We start from the raw sequence: 15,755 nt of genomic DNA, 5'->3' as shown, positions 1-15,755 counted from the left end.
CATTTCCTGTTAAGTGTGATCTTGCTGTCTGAACCCTCTCCCCAGAATTTGCTTTGTAATTTTTATATGGCATTTAACAAATGCTGCCTTATATTAGAATCATTTGTTTCCTTCTCCTATCTCCACCCCACTAGAGTGAATGCAGCCTGAGGACAAAGACCATATGGTCCTCATCTCCGATCTCCGCCTTGCACATGGGGCATTCAATAATTTTTCTAAAATTTCCTGACTATATTGAAAAGAGGTTGTGGGTTGCCCTTAAATAACTCTGCCATTGCTTACCATTTATCAAGATGTTCTTATCCTTTCCTATCAAGACGCATGCTTTTTTTTTCTTTGATGAAACACATATATGTCCTTATATGGCTATACAAACATTATTTGTTGCATTTTAGGTAGCTAGAAGACAGGCAGTTTTTACTGTTTAATCTAGTTTATGGAATGCTCAATTGAAAGATTTGCAAATATAAACTCTTACTAAATCTTTTATAATAATAATTTTAATCATAACTCTACTTACAGAAGATTATTTTATAAATCAAGTGTTCTTAAACCAGGATGGAACTATATATAAAATTAAGTATTTGTGTATAAATGTGTATTTTTCTCTGTAGAGAGGGTGCATAGCTTTCATTACATACAGGAGTTTGTTACCCAGAAAGAGTAAGAACCATTCTTATGAATCACTACATCTACAGCAATGTTTTTACTTTTTCCTAACTCATTACTTGCAAAGGAATTTTTTAAAGTATCAGTAGTTGTTTCATAGACAACAGAACCAGTCAAAGAATCATTTAGGATAGTTCCTGACCTTACTTCCAAACCTCTACCTTGTCCCCACTTTGCTACCAGTCTTGCCTTCAGCTTAATTGAAGAACAAAATAATGAGATCACACACATGATGTACAAAGACCTCACCATCTGCCACATACATCTTCCTCTTCATGCCTTCTTTTGGAGGCCTCTGCTATTTTCACAGGAGATTTTTATCCAGATTCCCACTATGAAAATTCTTTAATGAACCCTTCTTTCTCATGCCAACACTTCTGGCCAATCCTACAGTTTTAGATAAGAATTTATTTTAAGGGGAATAAAATCTCTTATAACAGCGCCAATTTGAAGTGCTAGATCCATTAGCTTTTCCTGATAAACTTTAGAAAAAGGGAATGGGAGGTAAACTTCTGGCTTACTATTAAAAACCTGCTTCTTGGTCAGTTTTCTGCAAAAGCTGTCTCTCCTTCTTCCTCTCTCTCGTGGATTATTAATAATTTTTCTGTATCTTTCTCCTTTCTATCTTATTCCCTTTGGGATTCACTCTTCCCCAGTGATTTAATTTAGTTAATGTTCTAATTAGCGCAACTTCCACCCAGAAAATTCCTTGAGCTTTCACATCAGTGCTTTTCCATATGATAACTCCGAACATTCAAGAAAAAGGAAGCAGTTGTTTAATGCAATAGTCTCTACCTCATTTGCCCCTGTCTTCTCGTCCAACTTTCTTGGCTATTCTGGAACTTCTTCAGCAGATAATTCCATCATCAAAGAAATAGGGCTGAGCTTTTTCAGTACGTACTGTCCCTATCATCACTATAAGTAAAAAAAATATTTTTATACACAAGGAAAACACCATCCCTTAGAATGGCTTTTTTTTTTTTTTTGAGATGGACTGTAGCTCTCTTGCCCAGGCTGGAATGCAGTGGCTTTTGATCTTGGCTCACTGTAACCTCCACCTCCCGGGTTCAAGCGATTCTCCTGCCTCAGCATCCCAAGTAGCTGGGACCACAGGCACGTGCCACCACACCTGGCTGATTTTTTTTGTACTTTTAGTAGAGACAGGGTTTCACCATGTTGGCCAGGCTGGTCTCGAACTCCTGACCTGAGATGATCCACCTGCCTTGGCCTCCCAAAGTGCTGGGATTACAGATGTGAGCCACTGCGCCCAGCTAGAACAGCTTTTTAAAATGCTGTTTTGTTTGTTTGTTTTGTTTTGTTTTGTTTTTGTTTTGAGATGGAGTTTCACTCTGTCGCCCAGGCTGGAGTGCAGTGGTGCAATGTCAGCTCACTGCAACTTCCACCTCCCGGGTTCAAGTGATTATCCTGCCTCAGCCTCCTGAGTAGCTGGGATGACAGACATGCACCACCACGCCCAGCCAATTTTTGTAGTTTTAGTAGAAACGGGGTTTCACCATGTTGGCTAGGCTAGTCTCAAACTCCTGACCTTAGGTGATCTGCCCGCCTTGGCCTCCCAAAGTGCTTGGATTACAGGGGCGAGCCACCATGCCTGGCTGAGATTTGTTCTGATATACTCATCTTTTTCTTCCAATCTCCAAGGATTCCCAGACATAATTAGGAGTATAGTCTAATCTGGACTGTGAAATCAAATAGCTAAGTGAACCACAACAGACTATTCAATCTGATGTTCTAAGCAACCGTTCTTAACCTTAGTTGCACATTGAAATCAACTGGGGAGCTTACAAAAATTCATGATTGAGTCCCATCCTGAGAGATTCTGATTTACTGGTGTAGGATGCAGCATAGACAGTGGGGATTTTAAAAAGCTAATATAGCAGTAGGCAAAGATGAGAATCCACACTCTAAGGTAGTCAGCACGACTAACACAATCAGCTTCAATCAATGAAGCTGAAACAGTGTCATAATACTGTCATAAGACAGCAGAGGGCAGAGTTGGCTCACATTTACATAGAGATAAACCATCTTACATAGGAAATAGTAAGTAGTTAATAATGTAATTAAACTTTGTACTTTGTGGTTGTCTTTTGCCATAAAGCTTTCCTTCACTGTTAAAGCAAAATTACTTTTTGTACATTGGAAATTACTGGGAAGCCCCTGGGGGGTAGCTGATCAATAAGGTCATTGTATAATTTATTGTCCAAACCAGTACATTTTTGAGAGTGCCAAGGGAGCACTATTAACAATTATGCCAGGATAACAGGTGCAAACCTGTTTTGCGCAAACTGGAACATACGGTCACCATGTCTTATGTGGGATCCAGGAGATGAGCTAGAATCTGTAACATAGCTTTATTCATTAAAGCAACTAGTAGAAACTATGTACTTATGTTGTGTACTTATGCGTATTAAAATCTTCAGCATTATTTTTGCGTATGCCCTATCCACCTATCATTGTTTAGTATCATACTAGGGATCTTGGGCAATAGAAGAGAAACTTTTTAAAGTATCAAGCATTATACAATTTAGTTGGGAAGAGAAGACTGATACAGAACTTTGTTCTGGTAAATAAATCACAAGAACACCTTCAAAAATCCCTTCAGTAAGCAGAATATAACAAGTAAAATAAATAATGAGTTAGTGAGAGATAAACTGTAAATTATGTGCATGCTGTTCTTGACTTGTTGTGGCTCCACTTAGAGTTTCTGGTCATGGTCCTTGCATGCCTCCAGCACTTCCAGTAGGAAGAGACCAGTTGACTTCCTGAGCTGCTCTGGGTCTAAAACTTAGAAATTCTCTTCCTTGTGAGCATAGCTTCTCTATTCTCATAGCTTCTCTATTCTCTATTTTCATAGCTTCTCTATGCACTCGCTAACTCCTTAGTTAACCTCTATAGCCATTGATCCCCAAATTGAGTCAAGGAATTTGAGTATGAAAGGTATGATACAAATGGCAAAAAGCAAATAATATACTACTAACAATCATTTAAGTCAGCAACAGAAAGTTTCCTCAAGTAGAGAAGTTTAGATCCCGTTTGGACACTCAGATCGCCCATCCCACGTAGAGATCCAGATCCCCATACTGGGTGTTGCAACTACGCCACACACTTTTTGACTGATAACAACCACAGTAGTGACCTGTCTTTATGATCTCCCACAAGATTTTTTTTTTCTACCAATTTTCAACTTCAAAACTGTTATTCACTATTTTGCTTTTTTTTTTTTTTTTTTTTTTTGAGCTAGAGTCTCACTCCTTCACCCAGGCTGGAGTGCAGTGGCACGATCTCGGCTTACTGCAACCTCTGCATCCTGGGTTCAAGTGATTCTCCCACCTCAGCCAGGATTATAGGCACACACCACCACGTATTTTATTTTGTATTTTTAGTAGAGATGTAGAGACAGGGTTGCACCATGTTGGCCAGGCTGGTCTTGAACTCCTGACCTCAAGTGATCTACCACCTTGGCTTCCTGAAGTGCTGGGATTACAGGTGTGAGCCACTGCACCCAGGCCACCATTTGGCATGTAAGAAGCTTATTCTCAGCTGTGTGCAGTGCCTCACACCTGTAGTCCTAGCTGCTTGGGAGGTTGAGATGGCAGGATTCCTTGAGCTCAAGAGTTTGAAACCAGCCTGGGTAACATAACAAGACTCTGTCTCTCAAGAAAAGAAAAGAAAAAAAAAAGCTTATTCTTCTTCTTTTGCTGACTTATCTTGTATGAATTCCTACTTGATAGTTAACCTATCTTATAATTTGTTCTGCATTTTTTCATGTTTATTTGAGTAATAAATATAGTTATCAAGGTTAATTAGGCAACCTTAGGAAACTCAAATAATTAAAGCACAATAGTAAAGAAAACAAAGTTATAAGATCAATCCTGTCATAAAATGGTTAGGGTTTGCTATGGTTTGAATGTGTTCCCCAAAGTTCATGTGTTGGAGACTTAATACCCAATGCAGCAGTGTTGACAGGTGGTTTTTTTTGTTTTTTTTTTTTTTTCGAGACAGAGTCTTACTCTGTTGCCCAGGTGGGAGTGCAGTGGTGTGATCTTGGCTTGCTGCAGCCTCGGCCTCCCAGGCTCAGGTGATCCTCTCACCCCAGCCTCCTGAGTAGCTGGGACTACAGGCATGTACAACCATGCCCAGCTAATTTTTAATTTTTTTTTTGTAGAGACTGGGTTTTGCCATGTTCCCAAGGCTGGTTTTGAATTCCTGAGCTCAAATGATCCGTCCAGACAGGTGGGATCTTGAGGGAGTTATTAGGTCATGAGGGCTCTGCCCCCATAAATGCATTCATGTTATTATCTTAGGAGGGCATTCATTATAAGGAGAGTGGGTTTGATAAGAACAGCCCCTTTTGCCCTCACGCTTGTTCGCTGTCTTGCCCTTCCACCTTTCCACCACGAGATGATGCAGCAAGAAGGCCTTCACCACATGTTGGTGCCATAATCTTGGACTTCCCATCCTCCAGAACCATGAGCCAAATAAATTCTGTTTATTATAAATTACCCAATCCATAGTATTCTGTTATAGAAGCACAAAACGAAGTAAGGATTGTTTCTTTCCATAGCCTCAGGTTGGTCTAATGGCCAGTGTGATGACTCGACAGGTCTTCCCATTGCTCATGGGGTGGACTGGTAAGGGGCTGAGCATGAGTCAGGCAACTCCACCTTCCACACTGGCGATGGGATCCCTGAATGAGCAAAACAGATCAGCTGTGCTGGTTTTGATTAGATCCCTGAATGAGCAAAACAGATCAGCTGTGCCGGTTTTGTATAAAAAAGAATAGTTTTTTTTTCTAACCTTTGTGGCATGGTTATTTCATTATCTGAGTTATTGATGAGAATATTCAGACCTTGTTTTCCTTTAGTTCACTACTGTTTTGTTCTTGTTCTCACCATCCTCTCTATCAAAGCTTGTTCGCAGGTAAGGATCTCATATCTGCTATTTATATTTAACTATATTTTCCCCCACATTGAAAACAACTTTATTATTTATTATAAAATATTCTATGCTTATGAAATACCCAAACCTTATAGCAAGATAGAGAAGGAAGTAAGAATTACTCTATATCTCACCATCTAGAAATCACTTAGATTTTTTTGGAGTATCTTTCCTGATATGAAATGTCTTATTTCTTAATCAAATAGAAATTATTTAGAGCCTACTTAAAAAAAATCAACAGTATGTCATGACATCTTTCCCTATCAGTAAGCATAAAACCACATCACTTAAATGACTACATAGAATTTATGTGTGTGTGTGTGTGTGTGTGCATGCGTTCACACCATAATTGGTTTAACCAATCCCATTTTGATGAACATTGAAGTGATTTCCAATTTTTCATTATTATAATGAACATCTACTATGTTCTTAGCATAAGTGTAAAACATAGAAAGCTAAAGCTAAAAGAATCCTTAGAGACTAGCTAGTTCAATGCCATCATTTCGCAGAAGAGAAGCTGAGGTATAGAGAGGTTAAGAGGAAGTAGAATCCAGGTATTTTGCCTTTACATCTACTGATCTTTCTGGTTTACCCTGCTACTATCTTAAAAAAAAATTCTTGGCTCTTAAAATGTCACTAAGTGGAACTGACTTTTTTTTCTTATGCCAATAGCCAAAAGATCCTGCCTTAAAAGCTAACTCCTCCCGGGGTCACTGCATTTTAAGATTTGTTTTTAAGGCTGGACGTGGTGGCTCACACCTGTAATCCCAGCACTTTGGGAGGCCTAGGCAGGTGGATTACCTGAGGTCAGGAGTTCGCGACCAGCCTGGCCAACATGGTGAAACCCCGTCTCTACTAAAAATACAACAAAATTAGCCTGACATGGTGGCAGGCACCTGTAATCCCAGCTACTTGGGAGGCTGAAGCAGGAGAATCACTTGAATCTGGGAGGCAGAGGTTGCAGTGAGCCAAGATCTCACCATTGCACTCCAGCCTGGGTGACAAGAGCAAAACTCTGTCTCAAAAACAAACAAACAAACAAAATATTTGTTTTTAGTTATGAAATAAGTTAACAGATTCCAGTACATTCTTTGGAATGAAGGCAGGATAGGGATATGCTGAGTATTTGAAATATATGGGGCTGGTGCCTACCTGTTTATGCCTGGCAGCATTTATTTGAGGAGAAGGGTGAGGGTGGAGAAATAGAGTTAGGCAGCAGTTGGGGTCAGTGATGGAAAACAAATGCCCACTCACAGTTTGGAACTCCTCCCAAAAGAAGGGTCTACAGCTTTCCTTTGGTTTAGTTTCTGCTATGGAAGGTCAAGAGCTGGGTGCGTAAGTGCATTTTGATTACTAAGATGGAGATGGAATAGAACAAGCAGCACAGAGTTGTTACTCTGTACATGCTTAGCATAATGTGGGGCTAAATTCTTGACTTAATTAAAGACTTAAAATATTAGGTTATAGTATGAATCATCTACATTACATATCATGGGATTTGTTAATTTAAAAATCATGAGATACTGCTCCTTGAATAAATGATGCTTTAAGCAGAGATTTGGATTTCTATGTGATCTTTGTAAAACTACTTAAACTCTTTCTTAATTTCTTAATATAGCAGTAAGGATAATGATAGCAATTTACTTCATGAAATTGAATAAAAATGACATAAGACATTTGGAAGAGAGAAAATGATAAATACACTTTTAAAAATAGAATTTTTCATACCAAAAAAATGAGGAAAATGATATTTCTGAGAAGACCCAGTTATATTCTGTATGAATTCTATAAAACATATCATGTTTGAATTGAATCAGTTTCTTGTAGACTAGACCTTAAATCATTGAAGAAATATCCAAACAGAAATTGAGCAGCTGTAGAAATATCCAATAGAAAAGAAAATGAGATGAATTTGCAGAAGTAATGGAGTCTTTTATTGCAATGTCTTTCCAAACTTTATTGAAAATTTCCCAAAGGTCTTGGTTAATATTAAGAACAAATATTTGTGAATTTGGAAACTGCTCACTAACAAATAAAAGCAATTAACAAGACCATTTATGCTGGCAGTAATTATCATATAAGCACAAAATTGTTTTATTGGTTAAACTGTTAGAACTCCAGCTGTCATTCCATATTAACAAATTTGATTTTTTTAAATTATATTTTCTACCCTTGATTTGAGTTTCTGGCTTGATAAATATTAATAAAGGAAGAGAACAAAGTTTTCAGGGTTAGTTACTCTCAGTTGTCTACTTGCAGACTACCCACTGTCTGGAGTACTCAAGGTAGAGTGTTAATATCAAAACAACATTAACTCACTCCTTATAATGTGTTTGGATTCATCTTCCTATGTTCTTAATCCTGTGTACTCAAGGCTTTGGCATATTGGAGTATGGAAGTTGGAGCAGGGCCATTGCCCAAGGATGAGGACTGAAAATGACATTGAGAGGGTGGAGCAGACAGAGACAAAAGCTAACCGAATCATCATTATTGTGTTTGCTATCCCTTGTTATAAAGACGTTGGAAGATGGCAGACCCCTGCCTCCATAGATGAGCTCAGTGGTAGCTGTGAGCATAAAACCTACTGGATTCACTCCATTTCTCACCCATTGACAATAAGTTAGGTATGGATGCATCAGGGTAGCTGAGGACCTGGTGAAATTCAGGCACAAATATTGCCAGCTATGTTTCAGGGAATGTGAATTCATTTAAATAACCGTATTCGAACATAGATAGGAAAGTTAATCTCCTGAAAAAAATCACAAATATGCATTTTAAGCCAAATAGAAATAACTTTTTGAATTACCTACTTCTTTGGTTGATCTCCAAGATTGCAACCTCCTTTAATTTCCATAATGTGTTCATTCATTTATTTACTCATTTGCTCATTAGGACTTTATTGAGTATATCTTTTGTGTCAGATACTACACTAAGTGCCGGAAATCTTAAAACTATATCCTGAAAGCAATGGGGAGCCACTGGCTGATTTAAAGAAGCAGAGTGACAGGACCAACCTTCCTTTTTAGAAAGTGTACTTTGGCTACTATGTGGAAGCAGAATTGAAGGAGAGGGAAACTGGAGAACGGATGAACAGGTAAGAGGCTCCAGAAGCAATTCATTGTGAGAAAAGATGAGGCTGTGTGATGGACTTAATTGTATCCCCCTAAATTCACATGTTGAAGTCTTAGATCTCAATGCCTCAGAAAGTGACTGTATTTGGAGATAAGGCTTTCAGAGGTAGTGAAAGTAAAACTGAGGTCATATGGATGGGCCCTAACCAAATATAACTCATGTCCATATTAAAAAAAAAAAAGAGATTAGGACATAGGTGCACACAGAGTGCAGACTATGTGAAGACAGAGGGAAAAGACAGCCCTCTACAAGCCAAGGAGAGAGGCTTCAGAAGAAATCAACCTTGCCAAAACCTTGATCTTGGACTTCTAGACCCTAGTACTGTAAGAAAATTAATTTTTGTGTTTGAGCCACCCAGCATACGGTACTTTGTCATGGGAGCCCTAGCAAACTAATACAGCCTTTGGAACAAGGTGAATTAGCACCTGCAGGTCCCAGTTCATCAGATACCCCAGTGTAAGTCTGCCATTACATCTACTCAAGCTCATGTGAGGTGACAAAAAACCTAATCCTGTGTGGCAAGGAAAGATCAGGAACTGCAATATAAGAAAAGATGCAGCCAGGCATGGTGGCTCACACCTGTAATCCCAGCACTTTGAGAGGCCAAGGCAGGTGGATCACGAGGTCAGGAGTTCAAGACTAGCCTGACCAACATGGTGAAACCCCGTCTCTACTAAAAATACAAAAATTAGCTGGGCATGGTGGCGCATGCCTGTAATCCCAGCTACTCAGGAGGCTGAGGTGGGAAAATCACTTGAACCCAGGAGGTGGAGGTTGCAGTGAGCCACTGCATTCCAGCCTGGGCAACAGAGCAAGACTCCATCTCAAAAAAAAAAAAAAGAAAGAAAAGATGCTCATTAATTTCCAAGCCTGGTTAATGCTTCCATGGACTAGCAGATGACAGGATGCAAATCTTGTTTTGCTTTTTCCTGTTATTGGTGGGGGGAAATTTGAAATTGGTGTCATCTGCCCCTTCAGAAGATGGTTCATCTGGTATTTGCAAACTTGCTGCAGGCTTTCAGGTTCCTTCCACAACCATTCTGTTTGAGACATCTGAAGGGCAAGTTTGGTCCCTAATCCTTGATCCCTCCATATTGTAAATGGCAGGCTTTTCCAATTGGTCCTGCTGCTGCTTTGTCTTTGAAAGTTGTGGAGAATGTGATGCCTCTAGATGTTTCCAAAAATGAAATGGAAATTTCACCTTAATTTTATGAAATGCATGTCTTTGCAAAAGGGTAAAGAAGGGAAGTAATGATTTTTGAGCTATGGGCACTATTCTGATGATTTCTGAACATTATCATGAGTTCTTGATACCTCCATTGTTGTTGGCGGGGATTTGAGTTTGAGTTGAGTGGAACTTCAGGTTTGTTTGGTTTGGTATTTACATTTTTCAGTAGCTTTCCTACATATATATTCATTTCTGAATTCAAGTGGTTCATTTATTTCACACAAATAACTTTGGTTATGTGATTCAGTTTTTTGTTTTTGTTTTTATTTTTGTTTTAGATAGGGTCTTGCTCTGTCACCCAAGCTGGAGTACAGTGGCGTAATCATAGCTCACTGCTGCTTCGAACTCCTAGGCTCAGGTGATCCTCCCACCTCAGCCTCCCAAAGTGCTGGGATTACAGGCATGAGCCATCGCACCCAGCTCAAAATATTTTTAGGATCAATTTAATTCAAGGCCAAGCAAGTTGGTGTAGTTTATTATAGTTTTTGGTTTATGACTTATTTTTATTCAATGTCTTGGGTTTTATAAATAAAATCATAAACTTTAAAACTGTTCATAAAACTGTGAACTATATTTAAAAATCATCTGGCTGGCAACTCAGTTGGTTTTTATAATCTGAAAATTTATGCTTTTCTTCAACTCTGAGAATTTCTATTCTACTTTCCCATTATTACCTTCTTCTACTCTCTTTTCTTTCCTTTTGTAACTTCTATTAAGCAAATACTGGACCTTGGGGGATTTTGCCTACATGGCTTTCAACCATTTTCACATACTTTCCATCTCTTTCGTCTTTTGCCCGGTGTTTGGGGAAAATTTCTTTGGCTTCTGTTTCCACTAATTTGCCCTTCAAGTAGGTCTGTTCTGCTTCTCAACTAATGAATTTTCAATATCAGAATGACTTTTTAAATTTCTAAGGTTTCTCACTGATTATTTGTTGTGGATGCAATATCCTTTCAAGACTTGCTGATTAAAATTAAATTATTTAACATTTATCTTGTTCCTTTTATTAACTTAGTTTCCTCTGATATTATTTCCTTCTATTAGTTGGGTTTGGTGCTTCTCTTTCATGGTATTGGTTCCCCTCTCCCCATAAGATATTTGGTGGTTGTCCTATCATCCCTTAATGTGGGAATGGGCTTGTCTCCTCTTTCTGCTTATCATAGCCTATCTTCAGGGGCTGTGAAGAAGGGTCAGGACATGCTATCCCAAGAGAGTGAATGGTTTCTGTCATTTCTTGGGGTCACTAGATCCCTGAGCTCTGCCCCTTGGGTCCCAGGATCCCCATTAACTTTTTTTTAAATCCTGCAGGCAAACACCTGATATTTAATGTGAGCAGGACAGAGGAGGCTCCTAAGTGAATTATTCTGTCTCAGGGCCCCTCCTTCTCTTGTATCCTTTAACTCTTGCTTGCAACTTCCCTAAACTATTGCTCCTCCTGAATCTGTTTTTGTTTCCTCTGATTTTGTTTCTCTGTGAATCAGATCTTGCATCTTTTCTGTATCTCTGGATTTCTTGAACATTGTTGGAACACTGATCCCCTTTTCCTTATTTTCCTGTGCTTTTAGATGCCTGTTTCAGACATATCTTCTAATGAAATTTGGGGTAGAAGAGAAGCTAAATGCGTGTATTCAATCCACCATCTCCATCCAATCTTTACTTTTTAATTTATTTATCATCTCTACTTATTATCAAACAATACAAGCTTATTGTGAAAACCTCAAAGACTACAGAAATGGAAAGTGAAAGTTCCCTCTTATGTTAGATGATTCTAACATAAGTCTCAACTTATATCTTCTTGGCCTCACCTGTTGGTTTCAGCTAGACCTGAGTAGACAGTTCTGTGAAGGTTTACCCCCCACTCTCTGGCTGTCAACATCTATTCTCAAATGCACACCTTCTCTTCTGGCCCCAGAACTCTTCCAAATGGGCAGACTGCCTGTGTGGAGCTTGCTGGGTAGCTCGGAAGTGTAGGTTTTCAACATGGGTGGGAGACCAGTGGGGGCAGTCCCTTGTCCAACCAGGATGAGGGTTAATCTCCTATCCTTCACATAGACAATTCCAAGAGGTATTCTATACTCTTCTGAGGAGGTCCCTCCAGACGTGATCTCTATTGCCCACAATGATGACCTTGATAACGAACCTATGTATGTGTTTCCTTCTCCCTTCTTTTTTTTTTTTTGAAACAGAGTCTTGCTCTGTCGCCCAGGTGGGAGTGCAGTGGCGTGATCTTGGCTCACTGTAGCCTATGCCTCCCAGGTTCAAGTGATTCTCCTGCCTCAGCTTCCCAAGTAGCTGGGATTACAGGTGCGCACCACCACACCCAGCTAATTTTTGTGTTTTTAGTAGAGATAGGGTTTTGCCATGTTGGCCAGGCTTGTCTTGAACTCCTGACCTCAAGTGATCCGCCTGCCTCGGCCTCCCAAAGTACTGGGATTACAGGTGTGAGCCACCATGCCCAACCTTTCTCCCTTCTTTTATTCTCCCAATTTCTCATTCCTGGCCACAGAGATCTGTTCCCCTTTCCCTATTATTTGACAATGCCCTTTCCTCACTGCAAGCCTAAATTTCCTCTCTCCCTCAGTTCTGATTTATCATTTCACTGTAACTCTATTAGCTGTAAAGCATTTGGGGATGCTGTCAGGATAACACGCTCTGTAGCAAATGAGGTTGTATTGAATTATTTAGCTTTCAGCTAAAGTGGAGATAACTAAAGCAGCTGAGCTGGTTTGTAAAATGTTGGGGTAATCTGTCTGCTGATTTGGAGCTTTTATCATATTAATTTTTTCTTATGGTTGAAAATTATAAATTTTAAGGCTACAAAGAAAAATATGTATGCAACTATTTAGTTCAGTGCCACAGACCTATAGCTAAGGAATTATCTGGCTTGCATAGTATATAATTACGTAGCTGCAGAACCACCATTCTAGAGAACCATGAATTTATCTAATAAGTTTATTCATACAAGCTTTTAAAAAACCATAAATACATAATTTCCCTCCATTTTTTTCTAACAAAAATAGATGAAGGATTTCTTCTTGAGATATATAATAGTCTCAGCTTTTGAAGTTGGCTTGTTTTTCTTGAGCTTTCCTTGCCAGAATTTGACTTTTAAACATTTTTTTTCACAAAACAGAACTTTCTCTTTTTAACTCAGTAATAGACAAATGCATTCTTAAATGTTGTCAACAAAGGGGAGGAGGGGATCACTGCTAATCTATCGATGACCATGAATGTTTTTGTATCCTCTTTCCCATATTACTAGTGTCTCTTGGAAAATTGAGCTCTAATAAGGATCCAGCCAAGAGGAGGGTGGAGTGAAGAATTCTGTGGCTTTGTAATACCTGGGGCGTTTGTCCCACTCAGCACATCTCAGTGTCTAAATGCCCACCCTCAAGAAGTGGGACTGGAGCAGGAAGTGAAGTATCTTTGCATATGTTCAATATATAAACTAAACTCGAACATCTGGCAAACACCCCTTTCCTGGGTGAATTCTGGAAAACAGCACAATTATACTCCCAAGCAAATAACTCAGGAGTAAGACTGTTCCCTTGTTAAGAACACCAGGCAGCATCAGTAAAAGTTAAAACTTCTTCTGCATCTATGCGCTTTTAATCTCCACGGCCATTTCCATAATACCTGAGATTACCTGCGTTGATAGCTGGTGAGAAATCATCCCAGGCACCGCAGGTGGAGAAAAGAGATGAAAGCTACCTCAAGGCGTACACGTAAACCTTACTGAACAATGACCTTGTATCGTTAGAAAGTCAACAAAATGTACTGCCTTGCAAGCTGCCGGTGTTCTGTTGAGTTTCTCTCCGGGGGCAACTCGGAGATGCCTTTTTGGCACCATCGGTTCTAGTATTTCCTCTGGCCTGCTGCGCCGCGCCTCATCCAGGCTTGTAGTGAGGCACCCCCACTCGCCCGGAGACCCGGGCCGGCCAGGAGGTGCCAGTGGGCAGGTGTGGCAGCCTGCCTGTTGATTACAGTCCCTACAATGTGCGAGCTCCTTGGGACTGCAGGCTGCGCGCCGCCAGCTTTGCCTGGTTCGTCCTGATTACACTAGGTTTTCGGGCAGAAACAGCGACAGTGAGCTCGGGCTGGGGGTGGGGGCCTCGGGCCCAGTGCCCGCCCCCTGCCCTCCCACCGCCAGCCGAGAGAAGCCCGCCCGGGAGCGCGCTTTCTAATGCACCAGCCCCCGGGAATAATCTGTCCCTCCCAAACCCGCCACGGCGGGGATTCACCGCCCGGGTACCCGCCGCGCCCACCCTATGGCCTAAATGTCTTTTCATATATTTTAAAAACCGAACTGTGTGCAGTGGGGATGCAGGGCGGGAAAGGCTGGAGGGCTCATTTTCGCCACCAGGCTTGCCTCTCTGGGCGCACGAATTAGGCCCGAGCTAGAGTCCAACCCCCTTCCCGCCTCAAGGGGCTCGGGGTGGCGCGGGGTTACGGGCAATGAACGACGATGGAGGCGCCCCAGGCTCAGCGGCGGGCGGGGAGGCAGAGGCGGGTTCCAGGAGCCGGGCTGAGGCCAGGCAGGTGCCCCCAGGCGCGGAGGCTGATTGGCAGGTGCGTGAGTGGGTGGGGAAGGCGGGGGCTGGGCCTGGCGCTGCGGGAGGCTGCGGCCCCGCCTCCCCGCCCCCGCCGCGGGACTATCTGGTCCCGGCAGCAGCGATGTCCCCCGGCAGGAATGTCCCTCCTCAGATAATGTTATTTATATCTCTGGGCGGGTCCGCGGCTCGGCAGCACCAGGCGCCCGGCGGCCGCTGTGCCAGGAGCCCCGCGCTGCCCTCCTCCCCCTGCGCCGCCGCCGCCGCCACCCCCGGGCTCGGGGTGGCCCCCGCTTCAGTCCCAGGGCAGGTGAGTCCCAGGAGGGCCCGGCGGCCGAGGGAGCTGCGTGCGGGTGCGCAAGGCTGGGACCCGCGGCGCCAGCTCAAAGGAGCGCTGGGCCCAGGGGGCGCCTGACGCGCAGGGCCCAGAGGACCGGGTGGGAGTCCAGCCTCGGTTGTCGGGCGTGGGGTGGGAGGGGTGCGGGGCCCGGGAAGCCCGGCAGCTGCGGCAAAGATCATCCCGGGACGCGGGAACGCGCGCGGGCGTCCGAGGCACTTGGTGGTAGCTTTGGAGAGCGGGAGCCCGGAGAGTCTGTCACCCCGGGGCGCAGGGAGAGGGTGACGGGGGTGCGTGTTCTCGTCCGCCTTCTCCAGGACCCCGGCCTGGGAGCGAAGGGGATTGCGCCTCTAGCCCGTCCGACCGCCGCGCTGCTCTCTGCCTTTTTCTGTCCGGCTTCTCAGCCTTGTGGCCGCTCATATCCCTCTTCTGGGGAACTTGGCTGTGCTCTCCTCGGGCCACCCAGCGCCCAGGCAGGAGGGACAGGTGAGGGCAGCAGAGGGGGCCGGGCCTCCGGGTGCTGGGAACCACCCAGAGAGTGACCCCGTGTAGACCGAGGGAGGAAAGATCCTAGTGCCCCAAGCCATACTTCAAGGACCCCTAGTCTTCCTCTCCCAAAGAGTTCCTCTCTTCCTCTAAGCTTCTCCAGGCTACTCTACCCTCACCCTCCTCTCCAGTTTCCCCTCTTCCTCTAACTTGGTCTTGAGAAATAGCAGAAAGTGGGAGAAATAACAGAAGCTGTAAAACAATCCCCAACTCCCACCAACTCATCCGTACTTCCCAGGCTGGGGAAGCAGCTGCGGGGCTGGAGTACTGTTTCCCTGACAACGAGCTTCAGGTAGGGCCTTGAGTTACAGCCTATTAATATCCAAACCACTGTTTT

General features: G+C 42.6%; 1 protein-coding gene across 2 annotated transcripts in view; it reads left to right on the top strand.

Annotated features, from left to right (window-relative positions):
• Positions 1-14,625: 14,625 nt before the first annotated feature.
• SPTB (spectrin beta, erythrocytic) overlaps positions 14,626-15,755 on the top strand; it is a 133,774-nt gene continuing 132,644 nt past the window's right edge. The window contains exon 1 of one of the 2 annotated variants that reach the window (XM_031001649.3): positions 14,626-14,845. The gene's annotated coding sequence lies outside the window, so the exon portion shown is untranslated. The remainder of the gene's footprint in view (positions 14,846-15,755) is intronic. The other variant, XM_055362063.2, reaches the window with a different exon arrangement.

Source organism: Gorilla gorilla, chromosome 15 (genome assembly GCF_029281585.2).
Source record: "Gorilla gorilla gorilla isolate KB3781 chromosome 15, NHGRI_mGorGor1-v2.1_pri, whole genome shotgun sequence".
Taxonomy (NCBI): Eukaryota; Metazoa; Chordata; class Mammalia; order Primates; family Hominidae; genus Gorilla; species Gorilla gorilla.
This window is presented reverse-complemented; position numbering and strand designations above follow the sequence as displayed.